Source organism: Canis lupus, chromosome 27 (assembly GCF_003254725.2).
Source record: "Canis lupus dingo isolate Sandy chromosome 27, ASM325472v2, whole genome shotgun sequence".
Classification (NCBI taxonomy): domain Eukaryota; kingdom Metazoa; phylum Chordata; class Mammalia; order Carnivora; family Canidae; genus Canis; species Canis lupus.
Genome location: NC_064269.1, coordinates 9,438,002 through 9,453,149, shown reverse-complemented (window position 1 = coordinate 9,453,149; position 15,148 = coordinate 9,438,002). Strand labels below are relative to the sequence as shown.

The 15,148-nt window shown below is 35.6% G+C and overlaps 1 protein-coding gene across 3 annotated transcripts in view; it reads right to left on the bottom strand.

Annotated features, from left to right (window-relative positions):
• NELL2 (neural EGFL like 2) overlaps nucleotides 1–15,148 on the bottom strand; it is a 381,417-nt gene that overhangs the window by 244,989 nt on the left and 121,280 nt on the right. The gene's annotated exons all lie outside the window — the stretch shown is intronic.

The following is a 15,148-nucleotide window of genomic DNA, read 5'->3' as shown; positions in this document are numbered from 1 at the left end:
CTCAGAATTTCTTTCCATGTCAGTAAAGCCACATCCTTTTTATTGGAAGCATGGTATTTCATATTATAACTATGCCTAGTTTATTTAACATCCAATTTCTCATTACTATTTCCACTTTTTAAATTGTTAATAAAAATGTTTTAATACTTGCCAACTATACTTCAAAAAAATATGTCAACACATATTTCTTTGTGCACCCGCACAATTAGCTTCTTGGAATAAATAACTACAAATGAAATTCCTGGTTCAAATGCTATATACATTTCAAAGAGATTTGTTATATTCATACCTTCACTTATTTATTCATTCAACAAATATTTCTTGAACAGCAAACAAAGTCTAAAAGCTAGCAAAAGGAACGAAATATTGAAGATTAGAGCAGAAATAAGTGACATAGAAGCTAAGAAAACAACGGAATAGATCAATGAAACTGGGAGCTGGTTCTTTGAAAAAATTAGTAAATTGATAAACCTCTAGCCAGACTTATCAAAAAGAGAAGAGAAAGGACTCAAATAAATAAAATAAAAAGTGAGGAAGGAGAAATAAACAACAATACAGAAATACAAACAATTATAAGGAAAAACTATATATGCCAACAAGTTGGACCACCTAGAAGAAATGGATAAATTCCTAGAAATGTAAATTACCAAAATTGAAATAGGAAGGAATATAAAACTTGAATGGGCTGATAGCCAGCAAAGAAATTGAGGAAGTAATTTTAAAAACTCCCAACAAAGTCCAGGACCAAATTCTACCAAACATTTAGAGAAGAGTTAATATCTATTCTTCTCAAACTATTCCACAGAATAGAAAAGGAAGGAAAACTTCCAAGTTTTCCAGCATTACTCTGCTAATGGCCTCTGTGAGGCCAGCATTACTCTGAGACCAAAACCAGATAAAGATACCACTAAAAAAAAAAAAGAGAACTCTAAGCCAATATCCCTGATAGCAATTATCAAAAAAATACTAGGCAACTGAATCTAACAATACATTAAAAAAAAGTCATTCACCATGATCAAGTGGGATTTATTCCTGGAATGCAAGGGTGGTTTAATATTTGCAAATAATCAACATGATGCATCACATTAATAGAAGAAAAATAAGAACCATATGATCGTTTATATATATATATATATATATATATATATATAAGAATTTGACAAAGTATAACATCCATTCAAGATAAAAATCCTCAACAAAGTAGGTTTAGAGAGAACACACCTCAACATAATAAAAGCCATGTATGAAAACCCACAGCTAGTATCATCCTAAATGGGGAAAACCTGAAAACTCTTTCTCTATGGTCAAGAACAAGACACAGATGTCCACTCTCACCACTTTTATTCAACATAGTACTGGAAATCCTAGTCACAGAGATGAGAAAGCAAAAAGAAATAAAAAGCATCCAAATTGGCAAGAAAGAAGCAAAACTTTCAGCATATGCAGATGAGATGATACTCTATATATAAAACTTAAAGATTCCATCAAAAACCCGCTGGAACTGATGAATAAATTCAATAAAGTCACAGGATACAAAGTCAACATACAGAAATCCATTGCATATTTATAAACCAATAATGAAGCAGCAGAAAAAGAAATTAAGGAATCAATCTCATTTGCAACTGCACCAAAAACAATAAGATATGTAGGAATAAAATTAACCAAAGAGGTGAAAGACCTGTACTCCAGAAACTATAAAACACTAAAGATGACACGAAGAAATGGAAAGACATTCCATACTCAGGGATTGAAGAACAAATATTGAACAATATGTCTATACTATCCAAAGCAATTTGCACATTTAATGCAATCTCTTTCAAAATACCAATTGCATTTTTCACAGAGGTAGAACAAACAATCCTAAAATTTGCATGGAACCACAAAAGACTCTGAATAGCCAAAGCAATCTTAAAAAAGAAAAAAACAAAGCCGAAGGCATCACAATTCCAGACTTCAAGTTATATTACAAAGCTGTAGTGATCAAAACAGTATGATACTGACACAGAAACAGACACATAGATTAATGGAATAGAATAGAAAACCCAGAAACGACCCACAATTTTATGGTCAATTAATCTTCGACAAGGCAGGAAAGAATATCGAATGGGAAAATAAATGTTTCTTCAACAAATGGTGTTGGGAAAACTGGTCAGCTACATGCAGAAGAATGACACTGGACCACTTACTTACACCACACACAAAAATAAAATCAAAATAGATTAAAGACCTAAACGTGAGACCTGAAGCCATAGAAAAACAAGGAGAGAACACAAGCAGGAAGTTCTTCGACTGACTCTAGCAACTTCTTTCTAGATATGTCTCCTCAGGAAAGCAAAATAAAAGCAAAAATAAACTATTGGGACATCAAAGTAAAAAGCTTCTACACAGCAAAGGAAACAGTCAACACAACTAAAATGCAACCTACAGAATGGGAGAAGATATCTGCAAATGACTTATCTGATAAAGGGTTAGTGTTCAAAATATATAAAGAACTTCTAAACCGGGACACCTGGGTGGCTCAGCAGTTGAGCGTCTGCCTTCAGCTCAGGGAGTGATCCCAGGCTCTGGGATCGAATCCCAAATCAGACTCCCTGCAAAGAGCCTGCTTCTCCCTCTGCCTATGGCTCTGCCTGCGCCCACCCCCCCATGAATAAATCTTTAAAAAAAAAAAAAAAAAGAACTTCTAAACCTCAACACTCAAAAAATAAAAAAATGAACAATCCAATTAAAAAATGGGCAAAAGACATGAATAGACATTTTTCCAAAGAAGACATACATAGCCAACACCATATGAAAAGATGCTCACCATCACTTACCACCAGGGAAATGCAAATCAAAACCAAAATGAGATATTCACTGACACCTGTCAGAATGGCTAAAATCAACAACACAAAACAACAGGTATTGGTGAGGAGGACATGGAGAAAAAGGAAACCTCTTGCTCTGTTGGTGGGAATGCAAACTAGTGCAGCCGCTCTGGAAAATAGTATGGAGGATCCTCGAAAAATTAAAAATAGGGGTGTCTGGATGGCTTAGTCAGTTAAGCACCACCTTTGGCTCAGGTCATGATCCCATAGTCCTGGGATGGAGCCCCACATTAGGCTCCCTACTTAGAGGGGAGCCTGTTTCTCCTCCCCGCTGCTCGTGCGTGCCCTATGTTTCCTGTAGCACTATTTACAATAGCCAAATTATGGAAGCAGCCCAAGTGTCCACAGATAGATGAATAGATAAGGAAGTGGTATATGTACACTGGAATATTACACAGCCATAAAAGAATAAGTTCTTGCTATTTGAGACAACATTATAGAGGGTATAATGCTAAGTGAAATAAATTAGACCAATAAAAAATACGATTTCACTTATTCATGGAGTCTGAAAAACACCAAAGGAATAAACAAACAAAAAGCTGAAATAGACCCATAATTACAGAGAACAAACTGATGGTTGGTGGAGGGAAAGGGGTAAGGGGATGGGCAAAATGGATGAAAGGGAATGGGAGGTACAGACATCTAGTTAGAGAATGAATAAGACACAGACACAGGAATGAAAGACCCAGCAAAGGGAAAGGAGTCAGCAGCACTGTAGTAGTATTGTATGGTGTCAGATGGTAGCTACACTTGTGGTGAGTGTAACATATAGACCCGTGGGATCACCATGTAGTATACCTCAAACTAATGTAATTTGTGTGTCAACTCAAATTAAAAATGGGCATATTAAGCATAACTACTATTTTTCACTGAGTTATTCCACTTCTCTACAGAGAGAAAGTGGAGTGAATTATCCCTGAATCTGTGAAACCATCGTGATAGATGTTATTGGTCAAACAGAGTTCAAAAAATAAATTAGTTTTTACACCCAATTCTCATAACACCTTCAATCTGATATGAAAGGATCAAAACATAGACATAGGTTGAGCACAGTTCATAAGCCTCATTGAGGAATCATGAAATTAATTAATTAATCATTTAGTACGTAAGATAACGTACTTAATTTTACTTTAAAATATGGTTAATATGTCACTTTTTAATTTCTGATTTGATTGTTCAAATCAAGCTCTTCTATGAAATAAATAAAATAAAACTCACTCTTTCTGGCTCTAGTTTCACCTGCTAAAGTGGTTTAAGTCAGCTCTATGTTAAAGGAAAGAACATGGTGATCTCTTAAAATCCAGTTTCTACATAAATTAAATATTATAGAGGTTTTAGATTAATTGAGATTGTGTGTGTGTGTGTGAGCATCTACTACTCAAGAGAACATACCAAAGTTCCCCTCAATTTGTAGATACTGTGGCTTAACAAGTATAGTGAGGTGTACAAGCAATTTCACTATTTCAAAGAACAAACAACAAACAATATTTCTGGAAGAAAATTATACTCCCAAATTGGCAACTTTTCATCTTCACCTTCACCTAAAAAATGATTCATGATGCTTTTAGGGATATATCCATCTGGGGTGACTAAGTGGCTTCCAAAGCCCCTCGATGCCCTATGATTTCATGCATTTTATCTGGTTTCAAACCCTTCCCTTAAGTTCACAATTTACCTTCCTAAGGTCCTAAAAATCAATAGGAATTCTTAGGCCGAAAGAGGTCAGACTGGGTAGAAATTTGCAGCAGCTTTATATGTAACACGTTGTGAAACTATGGGCAGACAATAAAGGAAAAGCAGTGATGCATGTTAGACAGTTAGAAGTTCTAGGCAAGCTGTATTTGAAAGAAAGGAATTAGTCACAGGGGAGAGTAAGCTGTCAATGCTGCAGCATCTGTTTTCTGACATGCTTCATGGGTCATCATGTCTCCTCTATTGTGCAGAATAAATAAGAAGCAAGGAAGAAGGTAATAGGATTCATGGGTCACCCACTGAAGTGACATTTTGCTCTTCCTGAGCCTATTACCTCGAATTCTCAATTGAAATGGGTACAGGACACTCCTAACTGGAAGAAATAGAACCAACCTAGCCTCAAATTCTAGTGAAAGTGGAAATGCAGAAAAGGCAGGAATCTTATTTTTCAGTGTTAGGATACATTTTCTATGGCTAGGCCATTAGAAAAATTAAAAGACAAAATATTTTCCCAGCTATGCTGACTGGTTTTGTGCATACGGTATCAAGTTCCATAGACCACAATGATGTTGTTGAAAAAGAAGCCAATTTTAAGGAAGAAAATTTCTGGATAAAAATTTTTAGTCTAACAGAAAAGACCCAACAGTGGAAAAATAAATGACTGTTGTCTCCAAAAGCAAAAGAAAGCAAGACTGCTAATAAGCCTGTCAATAGAGTTCCAGGATTTTGAGTGAAGTAGAAAGACCATGGTGGGGCTCTACAACAAGCTGAGAATCGTCAAGTGTTTGGGAAAATGGGCTCTGGTGCCAGGTGGCCTAGTTCAGATATTGATTCTGTCCCTTACTGAGACCTTGGACATTAGCCTTAACCATTCAGGGCCCTTTCCTTATCTGTAAAATAGGGATAATAATGGGACAGGAATAATCTCCAAGACAGTGATGAGTACTTAATGAGATTAATCCATGCAAGGTGTTTAGAGGATGACCTGACACAGTGTAGGAATTTAATAAAGCATTAATGTTTACAATGCAAGGAAAATATTCGAAGGCACCCAAGAAACCAGCCAACTATTACAAAACCTGACATTAGCAGATGCTCTGCACGTCTCATTCTGTTATTCCACAAATATCTTTTAGCCATTTGTATGTCAGGCATTGTACCAGGCACGGCAGATACTGGGGAAAAGAAACAAAGACAAGCCCTCAAAGAGCGTCCTTTTTTATCATTTTCATCATTTTCCTGAATCGACACTCCCCAGGATAATAATTTGCTATCAATGTCGGTCTTTCTCATTCATGTCTAGATTCCTCTATTTCTGCCAAATCTGTCTTTTACATCTCCATTTTACTACTGTTTTCATATTTGTTAGCTCATATCATTCTACATTATTGAATCTATTTAGAAATGGTGAACTTAAAAATAAGCACAGTTTTTCTTAATGCAGCTTAACAAACTTCCTGCAACAGATCTTGAACCTGACAAGTTAGAGGTGGCAAAGTTTTTGTCATATATTTATTTCAGTTACTGGCTGATGAAAAACAGTCATTTTTATTTTTAAATGAAGAAAATATGCATTTTTAACCTGTTAGAAATGTCAAAAAATGAAAATCCATTAACTAGGTGAAATAAAATTTTTGAAAAACCATAATAAATGGGACAGCCATAGAAGGGTAGACGTAAAAGAGCCCATCAGCAAAGCCTACCTCTAACATATCCCATATACACTCTGATCTTATTTTTATGAAACTCTGTGATAATTTAGTCCAATAAATGCAATATGGTCTACCAAGTTATCAATAGAGTAGAAAAGCTAGGCAAATCACTGTTATGGAAGTAAGACATTATTTTCTCTGAATCCATTCAGTATAAATGAATAACTTGCTTTAAAGACAAATACAGTAGCTAATTTAAAGATGCCTTACACAGTGAATATTGATATGCACTTAAAATGAAATATAAAAAAGTTTAACTTACTACTTTTTGGGAATATATTTTTACATGATATATATCACTCATTTTTTATAATATTAGAAAATGAATTTAAAAGTTAATATGAGTTTCAATTTTCTTTTTTTTTTGAGTTTCAATTTTCAATGTTATCTTTTTATTCATGTTATTCAGAAGCAATATGATTCAGGCGGGTGTGGTCAAAGGATGTTAAGGATAGTGAGTAAAGGTCTTGATGAGCAACAGAACATTGAAAAAAAAAAAAAGGTGTATCTCCCCATAAAATACTAATCGAAATCAGAGGGCAGAGGGAAAAAATATTGAAGAGCATGACAGATCACCAACTTGACGAGGTGATCAAAGTTAACATCATCAGCAATACAAGTATACCTCTAGATGTGGTATACGGAGAAGAGTCAGCATCATTTCTGCAGTATTCCCAGCAGACTGCATGGCCTGAGCAATGAGGAAATGTCAGATAGACCCAGGTGGAGGGTGATCCAAAAGAATGAAATGCCTATACCTCTGAGACCATAATGGATACCAAAGAAAGAGAAAGGCTAGAATTGCTCCAGACCAAAGGAGATTATGAGATAGGACTCAAATGCAACGTGTACTCTTGGACAGAATCTTGGACCAAGAAGGAAAAAGTGACATTGTTTAGATGGTTGGTGAAATCTAAATGGGATCTGAAGACTAAAGTGGTGTCAATGTTGATTTCTGGATCGGAAGGGTGTATGTTGACTATATAGGAGAGTGTCTTTGTTTTGCTTCACCAAAGTGTTAAAGGTGATAGAGAATATTGTCAGTAAAAGGCACACTGGAATAAAAAATTGAGGGTGATGGAGAAAATGAGTTAAAATATTACCAATTAGGAATCTGGTAAGAGGAGATGTGGGAGTTCTTTGTACTGTTGTCATAATTTTTCTTGCAGGCTTGAAACTATTTCAAAAAACATCTTTAATTAAAAGCAAATATCAACCCAGGAAAACTCTTACATATGTGATTGACAGTAGGCTGACATTCTTTACATATAAAGAAATTCTTACAAATAAGCAAATAAAAAAAGGGCAAGATTCCCATATAAGAAAGGGATAAAATATTTACAAACCACTTATCAAATCAAAGATACCAACAGCTTAGTAATAAAAATATTACAAATTTACAAATTCACTAATATTCAAAGAAAGTAAATTTCAGAAATGACAGCCATTTTCAGATGTCATATAATCAAAAAAATACTTAAATACAATCCTCAAGTTTCAAAATGTGTAGTATAAAGTTTAAGTCATTTGCAAAGTGAATTTTTTCTTTGTAGTTCACTCAAGAAACAAATCTTCCCTTTTGGTGCTGTTTAGGACATGTTTTACTGGCTAAATTAAATGGCTTTAAGCTAGAGTATTCAGGAATTCACATATTCTGTGGCACATCTAATATCCTCAAGAATAATCAAACATAATTTTTACAATACCTAGAGTTTTTAAATAACCAAAGGTTGAAGTACAAAGGAAAGATGATAGCATGTCAATCATCTTCTTTCAAATGCTCAATACATAAAATCACTGAAAAGAAAAGGCAAAATATGAATGACTTTTATCCAGCTGTTACGAAATACATCAATACATGGTTTCAACCACAAAAATAAACTCCTCTCTAAGATCAATGGTATTCATAAGTATACAACAGCAAGGAAGGTAAGATTTCTTAGGTAATAGAGATAACATAAATGCCATTGTCAATAAGAACATCAAAATAATAATTAGCATGGACTTTTTGAAAAGGCACATGCTTCACCATAACTAAAGGAAATAACAAAACAAGTTATAAATAAGCTGAATTGTATTTCCTGTCACTTAATAAGAAACTGCAGAAGGATCATTATAATTTTTTAAATGAGCTCTTTGTAAAATAATTCTAAGTTATTGATCAAAGGCCTCTAAAGCATTTAGAGGAAACTTTATGTTGACATTGGGAGACAAAAAGGAGAAGCGTTTTAATGCTAAAGAATTAAAATCTATTACAATAATTCCTCAGTGTTCATCTTGGAAAAGATCATTGAAATGTCACTGCTATATCAATGTATGGCAGATTAAGGAAACAGAATTAAATGAACTTTGATGGTACCTCAAAAATTTTCTTGTTGCAGTCTGAGTCGGATTCAAGGAATCCAACTTTCTCCCAGAGACAAAAGAGAAAGAAACTTAAATGCTATAAAAGATGTTATTTTTGATACAAAACAGAATCCATTTTCCTGGTAATATTGTAACTTAAAATTCCTTTGAAAATTAGAAAACATAACAAAAAAAAAAAAAAAAAAACAAAGATCCCACTTGACTAGCAACACAACCTATAAGGTTCATAGGAATAAATCTAACAAAATGTGTGTGTGTGCCCTTTATGAAGATAATGATAAAACAGACAAAAGAGATTATGGGAAAAAATAGAGAGGTAAATCATATCCCTGGATAAAAGAACTAACCATAATAAAAAATGTTAATATTTATCAACCTATAAATGTGATATGATTTTAATACAAATACCAATGGGATTTTTTTTCATAGAACTTTCCAAAATCAGTTCTAAAGTTTATACCAAAGAATGGAGCTTTAAACATAACCAAAATTCTCTTTTTAAAAAATTTGTTTATATATTTGAGAGAGTTGGGGAGGGGTAGAAGGTGAAGGAGAGAATCTCAAGCAGACTCCCAACTGAGCATGGGAGTCTGACCCAGGGCTTTATCTCATGACCCTGAGATCATGACCTGAGCTGAAACTAAGAATCTGATGCTCAGTTAATTGAACCACCCAAGTGCCCCATAAACAGCAAAAAAAATTCTTAAAAAGAACAGAAACCTGAACGATTAGAAGAGTTTCATAAAACTATAGTAATTGGACCAAGATGGCAATGTATGTTGTTACTGACTTTCCTCCTCCCATTAAAAAAAAAAAAAAAAAAAAAAAAATCACCTAACAACTATTCAAAAACAAGACACCAATGAGGGAATACTAAAATACATGGAGGAGGAGGCTGAAGCACCCCCTGTACCTCAGAGACCAAGACAGATTGCGTTAGAAGGGTAAGAGAAGTAGCTTCACATTGACAGTATTTGCCTCCACTCAGGCCAGCACAGTAACATGCAGTCTCCCCTGAGCTTCTAGTCCCTCCAGTGGGAAAAGAACTCATGGGTACAACCAGCATCCTGTCACCATTCAAATCATTTTGTGGGAGCCCCCACTCTGATCTCACACCATGGAGACTGCAGGAGAATCTACAGGGCTTGACCAGGAATCTCACTATGACAGAGAAGAGGGAGGGGCTTGAAGCAACAAGCACACAGACCTTAGCAGACTGGATTCATATATGTAGTGCCCAAGTAGAGATCCCAATCAACAGCTCTGTTCATCTGCAGAACCTGTTGAGGGTTCCCTCTGACAAGGAAACTCAGTAGGGTGCAGATCTCCCTGATTCAGATCCTCAAGGAGTTTTGCCAGCCATAGAGCCCAGTTTGCCCACCCCCAGGCAAGGAGCTGAATCACAACCCCGCTCACTTTGGAGAGTGTCTTCCCACCACACCTAACCAGAAGGGCTGATTACAACTCCTAGAAACAGTGCAGCCCCCATGGCACTTGAGCCAAGAGGTATGCAGGCAAAGCTGTAATGAGCATGAAGCATTTCCAATCTATGCTCAGGTGGGGGATTTAATTCATAGCCAAGGCTGAGAGTAGCTCCCAACCACTCCCAACGAGAAAGCCCATTGGGAAATTGAGAGTAGCTTGGAGTGGCCCCTTCCCTTCCCTCTCTGCCCCCCAAAAAGCTGATTCACAGCCCACCTGACAACAGCTCTGGGAAACTGTGAGGCCCAGCAGCACTCAAGGTGAGAGGAGGGAAGGCAGCGCCAACAGCTTATAGAGCAAAGCCAATGCTACTGTTCAGTCAGGAAACCTGGAGTGCAGGTTGGCTTCATTTAAGATGACAAAGAACTTTACCAGTTTTAGAGCTGTTTCTCCCACTGACCAAGATAGGGAATCTAATTCATAGCCTACTCATTACTGAATACAGCCTTCAGCCTATCCAACTAGGGAATCTGCAGAGCCCATTCAATAGCCCTATGTACTGGGTACTGGAGAGAGAAGACAGCCCATGGTTTCCTACATCTAGAGAGCAAAACTAGTGGCCTCACTTGACTCAAGGCACACTCAGACTTGATTTGAGTTCCCAAGCGAGGAGCTGTACAGGCCCTGGGTCCCATCCTGCTGCCCTACAGGATAGAGAAGCTAATTTATAGCCCATCTATAACTGGATATAGTGCCCAGTCCCAAACATCTAAAAAGCCTGACTGGAGAATTCAGGCAACCACAGAGACTATCCTACAGCTTCACTTTGTTAGGGAACAAAGTCATCAGTCCTATCCATCTGTTTTCTAGTCAGTGGCTTACCCCTCAACCCTGACCTCAGAGCTCAGCCAGTTGCCTTGTCTCAAAATGGACTATAATAGAGATGCCTGGGTGGCTCAGTGGTTGAGTGACTGCTTTTGGCTCAAGTCATGACCCCAGGGCCCTGGGATTGAGTCCCACATCAGGGTCCCTGCAGGAAGCCTGCCTCTCCCGACACCTATGTCTGTCTGTCTGTCTCTCTCTCTCCTTCTCTCTCTCTTATGAATAAATAAATAAAATATTTTTTAAATGGCCTATAATAACAGCCCCTACATACCCAAAGACACTACCAACAGACACCTCCAGAAACCCAAACTGAGCTGACTGGTAAAGAATTGTCTCTGCCAAGGCAAACCTGTAAAATCTGGAAGAGGGGCTTGATTACTCATATGCACAGATACCAACAAAGGAATCAAAGATCACAAAAATCAAGTAAATGGGATATCACCAAAAGAAACTAATGAAGCTCCAATAACTGACTCTAAAGAAATTGAGATCTATGAACTATCAGGCAAAGAATTCAGAATACTTCTTTTAAAGAATTTTGGGGACTACTAGAAAACAGAGACAATTAAATGAAATCAGAAGAACAATGCCTGAGAAAACAGAAGTCTGACAAGGAAATAGCAACCATAAAAAAAACTGGACTTGAAAAATACAATAGCTGAACTGAAAAATACAACAGAGAGTTTCCAAAGCAGACCCAATCATGCAAAAGAAGAGATCAGCTACCTGGAAGATAGGACACTGGAATTACCTAGTCAGGAGGGGAAAAAAAAAAAGTAAAGAAAGCCTATGGGAATTATGGAATACAATGAACAGATTATGGGAATTCCAGAAGAAGAGAAAGACAAGAACAGAAAATGTTTTTAAAGCAATAATAGCTGAAAGCTTCCCAAACTAGGGGAGAAAAATGGACATACAGATCCACAAAGATCGAAAGACTCCAAATAAACTAGACCTAAATAGAGCTACTCTAGACACATTATAATTAAATTGTCAAAAATCAAAGACAAAGAAAAACTTTTCTCAGCAAGAGAAAAGAGAAAAATTACATACAAAAGAATCTCCATAAGATTATCAGCAAATTTCTGAACAGAAACTTTTTCAGCCAGAGGAAAATATTCGAAGAAAATTACTGTCAGACAAGAATTCTATACTTGGCAAAACTGTTCTTCAGAAGTAAAGATGGGATAAAGACTTTCTCAAACAAATAAAAACTGAGGGAGTTCATTACCACCAGACCTATCTTATAAGAAATGCTAAAAAGAATGTAGTTTTTCGAGTGGAAGTAATTAAAATCATTGAAACATAAAAAAGATAGTGTCAATCACACCAATAATGGCAAATATATAGTCACAGATTCTCCAGTATGGTAATAATGGGTGTATAATCCATTTACAACTCTAATATAAAAGTTTAAAAATGAACGTAGTAAAAATAACCATAACTGTAATAATCTGTTATTAGTAATACAATATTAAAAACATGTAAACCATAACAGCAACAATCTAAAATGTGAGGAGGAGGAGAAGTAAAAGTGTAAAATTTAAAATTCTATTGAAGTTAATTTGTCAGTTTTGAATAGGGTATTATAAATGTAAGATATTTTACATAATCCTCATGATAATCACAGGGGAAAATCGTATAGTGATTACACAAAAGAACACAATAAAGAAATTAAAGCATGTTGATACCAAAAGACATCAAAACACAAGAAACGACAGTAGGATAAGAAACAGAAAACAGCTAACAAAATGGTAATAGTAAGTCCTTACCTGTCAATAATAGCTTCAAACATAAATTCACCAATTAAAAGATTTTAAATGACTAACTGGATTAAAAAAAAAAAAAACAAAGATCTGACAATATGCTGCCTACAAAAGACTCACATTAGTCTTAAAGACACATGTAGACTGAGCATGAAGGGAAGGAAAAAGACATTCCAGGCAAAAAGTGACCAACAAAATCAGGATTGCTATAATTATATCAGATAAAATAGACTTTAAACTAAAAAAATAAAATAAAATAAAAACAGACCAAGAAGATCATTATTATAATGATAAACGTGTTAATACATCAAGAAGAGGCTACTGTGAACAACTATACACCAACAAACTGGAAAATCTGGAAGAGACGGAAAAATTCTTTGAAACATACAACTTACCAAAACTGAATCAGGAAAAAAATTTGAAAATCCAAATAGACCAATTGTTAGTAATAAAATTGAATTAGTAATCAAAAACTTCAATGAAGAAAAGCCCAGGACCACATGTCTTCACTGGTGAATTTTATCAAACATTTAAAGGATCAACACCAATTCTTCTAAAACTGTTCCAAAAAATCAATGAGGAAACACTCTCAAACTCATTTTAGAAGGCGAGGATTATCCTGACACCAAAACCAAAAAAGGACACTACTAGAAAAGAACTACAAGCCAATATCCCTAATGAATAAGATCAAAGATTCTTGGTAAAAAACTAGCAAACCAACTTAGTAGCACATTGAAAGGATCATTCGTCAAGATAAAGTGGGATTTATTTGAGGGGATGCAATGATGTTTCAATATATGTAATCATTCAATGTGATATACCACATTAGTAGGATGAAGAATATGATAATCTCAAACAGACAAAGAAAAAACATTTGACAAAATTCTGTAACCATTCATGATAAAAAAAAAAAAACTTAGTAAATTAGGCATAAAAGGAACATATCTCAATAAAATAAAGGTAATAGGGAAAGCCCACAGCTAATATCAGTTAGCTGAAATTTTCTTCTTTTTCTTAAATTTTCTATTTGGCTTTCTCTTTTCTTTCTGGGAGGAGAAAATAACATATTCTTTTTTCACTATGTCATTAACAAAATCCCATCCTATAGAGTTGAAGTTATTGATTTGATTGAATATCAAATAAGAAAATTTAGCACATCAAAAATCACTATAAAGACTTTTAATGCAGATGAAAACTATAGATGATATTGAGTCAATATCCTTACTACATGGAGCTCACTTAGATCAAAAAGTGTTTATGGGAGCCCATTACAGGTACAAAAATAAGCAGCCTGACTAATGAAACAGAAGAGAGAGGGACGCTTGGGTGGCTCAGTGGTTGAGCATCTGCTTTCGTCCTGGGGCGTGATCCTAGAGTCCTGGGATCAAGTCCCACATCGGGCTCCCTGCATGGAGCCTGCTTCTCCCTCTGCCTGTGTCTCTGCCTCTCTGTGTGTCTCTCATGAATAAGTAAATAAAATTAAAAAAAAAAAAAGAGAGAGAGAGCCAGGATTGATTTTTAGTACAAATATAAGATTGCATTTATAACCCAGGAAGGAGTTGCAGTTGAGGGGAAGGCAAAGAGTTAAATGATGTTGGAATAGTTATCTGTTAAAAAAAAAAAAAAAAGGTTTAGAGGGATGCCTGGGTGACTCAGCGGTTGAGCGTCTGCCTTCAGCTCAGGTCGTGATCCCGGGGTCCTGGGATCAAGTCCTGCATCCGGCTCCCTGTATGGAGCCTGCTTCTCCCTCTGCCTGTGTCTCTGCCTCTCTCTGTGTCTCTCATGGAAAAATAAAATCTTTTTGAAAAAAATGTTTAGAGCTTCATTTTTTACCTAAACTAAAATAAATCTTAGATGACTTCAAGCATGAGATAAAAATGAAGCCAGAAAAAATACGTTTTAATAAAAAAGACTACCTGACTTAAAGGCAATCAGGGAAAGCTACTATGCCCTAAAACTTTGACATGACAACATCTTCAAAATTGAAATGAAGGGAAATAATGAAGTCACAAGGTTTGATCAAAGGAAAAAAAATTAAAATAATCCTCCAACTTTCCTGAGTGAGGAAATATTTAGAACATTTTTTTTAATCATTAGGAGTATTTTTTTTAATGCCAGAAAAATAAAAAACTTAAAAAAAAAAGAAGCAAACAACATTAATAGCTACATGGGCCAATTACTTCTAATGAACAATTAGCCTTTACTATGACATAAAAAGAAATAACATGATGAAGTAGAAATGGGAAGAAAGCATGAAAATATTCAAGCGGGAACACCAAGTTGATTTCCTCAAACATGGGAGGCTTGATCCTCAGTAAGAGTTGCCTACACAATAGCCAAGTCACTGGTAGCCCACTGTCTGGAGTAAAGAGTAGATGCATAGAAGCTACGAGATGGATATAGCAGAAGGATCTTGTTTTGGTACGATATTTGGTGC